Source organism: Octopus bimaculoides, chromosome 24, assembly GCF_001194135.2.
Source record: "Octopus bimaculoides isolate UCB-OBI-ISO-001 chromosome 24, ASM119413v2, whole genome shotgun sequence".
NCBI lineage: Eukaryota > Metazoa > Mollusca > Cephalopoda > Octopoda > Octopodidae > Octopus > Octopus bimaculoides.
In genome coordinates this window covers 13692802-13696101 of record NC_069004.1, presented here as the reverse complement: position 1 = coordinate 13696101, position 3300 = coordinate 13692802, and the positions used below count along the sequence as shown (strand labels likewise).

The 3300-nt window shown below is 34.8% G+C and overlaps 1 protein-coding gene across 2 annotated transcripts in view; it reads left to right on the top strand.

Moving 5' to 3' along the window:
- Positions 1 to 3188, top strand: part of LOC106876482 (sulfotransferase 4A1) — a 71098-nt gene extending 67910 nt beyond the window's left edge. For both annotated transcript variants that reach the window (XR_008266677.1, XM_052976232.1), the window contains one exon: positions 2097 to 3188. The gene's annotated coding sequence lies outside the window, so the exon portion shown is untranslated. The remainder of the gene's footprint in view (positions 1 to 2096) is intronic.
- Positions 3189 to 3300: the final 112 nt, after the last annotated feature.

The window sequence follows — 3300 nt, the reverse complement described above, 5'->3', positions numbered from 1 at the left end:
CATCTTCTGCAAGTTCTTTCATTCAAGCATTCTTTCTCATAAACTGAGCGTATGTTTGGAGTAGCTTCGGCTGCAGAGTTTCCTTATTTGTACTCATAAAGCATTATGTGCCTTAAATGCTTTTTGGATACTTCCATGTTAGAAATGACTTTTTTAATCAAAGAAATTTTAATTCTATTATTCTGTAAAATAATATTTAATTAGTTTAAATGTACACAAATGCATAAAAATAATTTTTAATCTCATTAGACATTCTAAAATACTATTAAATTTCATTCAATTTAAAAAAAGGTAAAATCGGACAGAACTAATGGGATGACTTGATATATATATATATATATAGATATAGATATAGATATATAAATATAGGGTGTTCACATTAAATTTGACAGTTTGCATAAAAGGAAAAGAAAACACTATGCCATCTAAAAATACATCTAAATACATCTAAAAAAGTATTTTAAAAAATCAAAACCTATCAACTAGATTATGGTTGGGAGACAACAATTTACTCAGAGTAGCTACCCTCACCTTCCACCATGACTTCAAGATAGCTCTGGAACCTGGTACATGTGTTCCTCACTGTGTCTCTGAGAAGGTCTTCAAGCACCTTCTTGATCTTGGTAACCTACTCAGTCTTGCTGTTGCAGGCAGAGAAGTTGGTGCCTTTCTCAATTGTGCCCCACACGTGGTAATCCATGGGATAACGAATGGAGGAATTAAGAAGCCAGAAATTGGGGATGGTGAAATTGTAGAAATTCTCCAACCACCATTTCTGATTCTTTCCGGAAGTATGGTAAGGATCTGAATCCTGCTATCACACATATGAGCCTCCAGTAGCAATCCTCTCCAGCTAGGGTTTGAACACAATTTCCAGCAGCTTCACATAGCGCTCTGAGCCCCGTTTAAAGATGTAGAGTGGCATGACATTACCCTCACTGGAGGTACACCCAAAGGCCATCACAGTTTGGGGGTACTTAGTTTTTTTTTTTATGTCTATGTCATATATTACAGCTTTTGCAATGTTTACAGAGCATTGACCAGCAATCATCATGTCAGCATTTTGATAACTGATATGAATCACCATGATACAGGTAACTCTTCCAATATTCTTATGACTTCCAGTCTTCCATGTCAACTAACCTCTTCTCAGTTACTTTAATCTCTATGCTTTCCAATGCTGTTGAACATTCACCAGTATATATAGCTGTTCCTAAAAAAAAAAAAAAAAAGTCATGAAAAATTTTCAAATTTATCCCAAGAACCTGGAGTCTACCTTATTAATATCATCTACATGTCCAGACTATCACACAGATGGTAATCTTATTAAAAACACCTGTCTGAAGAATATCCATAAATATCTGCAGTTTCCACGATTATAACCAAGGAGAATGGAGTGAGCAAGTCTTTTTATTTCATTGATTTACAATTGTTTCATCAAACATCGATCTCATGAAGATTGCTATATTATTCAATAATAAATGCAACCATTAATACATGAAATGTCTTAGCCACAATATTGAAGATCAATTCTTCAGAATCATGCATAAAGCTTATCTGCAAATAACCTGTATGCATGATTATGAAAAATCAATCTTTGCGATTGTGTCTAAGATACCCAATGTATTAATGGCTGCATTTTTTTTGTTTTTGCTCTCCATTCTCCTTGGTTATAATTATATGTATTTATATATATATCTATATAAATAAGGAAAAATCATCAACAGTCCATGTGTGGTTACATATATATATATATATATATCGTCATCATCATCACCACTATCTTCATTAAAAAATCATCATCATCATCCTTTTACATCTGCTTTAAAGCTGTTATGAGTTGGATGGGTCAATGTCCCAGTCGATTCTTGTTCAGTCTTACTGCCCCATCCTTAGACAGGTTACAGGACCACATCCATATATGATATACTTAAATATACAGAGGTTGGACAAAATAATGGAAACACCTAGCATCATAGCATCATAATTTTGAAATATCAATAAAATTGTCAAAAGCTTGTTCGTTTTTATTTCTTTTTTTCTTTTTTTATTAGTGTTGCTTAATATGTTTTGCTAAAATTGCTGTTTCTTTTCAGATATCACCAGAAAAAGGTAATTAAAATGACAGATCTATCGGACTTTCAAAGAGGTCAAATTTTTGGTGCTTGTATGGCAGGTGCTAGCATAAAGAAAACAGCCGAAATGTTTGGTGTATCAAGAAGTACTGTCTTGAAAGTAATGACAGCCTTTGAGAAAGAGGGAAAAACCTCCTCGTTGAAACAAAACTCCGGAAGAAAACCAAAATTTTCAGATAGGGATCATCAGACTCTTACGTGAATTTTTAGAAAGGATCACAAAAGTACAGCTCCCAAAATGACTGCAGAGCTTAATGACAACCTCAAGAACCTAGTTTCCACAAAAACTTTTCGCCAGGAGCTGCACAAAGCCAGGTTTCACGGGAGGGATGCAATCAGAAAACCACTACTTTCAAAATCAAACGTTGCAAAGCATTTAGAGTGGAGTAAAAACCTACAGAATTGGTCCCTAGAGCAGTGGAAGAATGATATTTTCTTGGACAAGTCATCCTTTACCTTATTTCTGACCACCAGTCAAGTATACGTGTGGAGACAGCCAAAAGAAGCATTTGATCCAGACTGTCTTCTTCCAACTGTTATACATGGAGAAGGATCTGTGATGATCTCTGGAGGGGGTGGGGGGGCTATATCTTGGAAATCTGCTGGCCCAATGGCTTCCCTTCATGGTAGAATTAATAGTCAAGACTATTTAAGTATTCTATCTGATCAATTTCATCCTATGGTTGCAGAACTGTTTCCGAAGGGAAACACAATCTTTCAGGATGATTATGCACCAATTCACACAGCTAAAGTTGTTACTGAATAACACAAGGAACATTCTAGTGAAGTTGAACATCTTCTCTAGCCACCACAATCCCCAGATCTCAATATTATTGAACATTTATGGTGCATTTTAGCAAAGCAAGTAAGGAGTCAATATCCTCCACCATCATCACTACAAGAACTGGAGACTGTTTTAGTTGAAGAACGGACAAAAATTCCTTTGGAAACAAATCAAACTTTGTACGAGTCCATACCTCATAGAATTCAAGCTGTAATTACTGCCAAATTAATTACTACCCCATATTAAAATAAATTTGTTTGAAATTTTAAGGTGTTTCCATTATTTTGTGCAACCGCTGTATGTTTAAGGAACTCACACCCAAACCATGAAAAGAAACTCAATAGATTTGAAATCCAGAATACATCAAATTTATTGAAAACT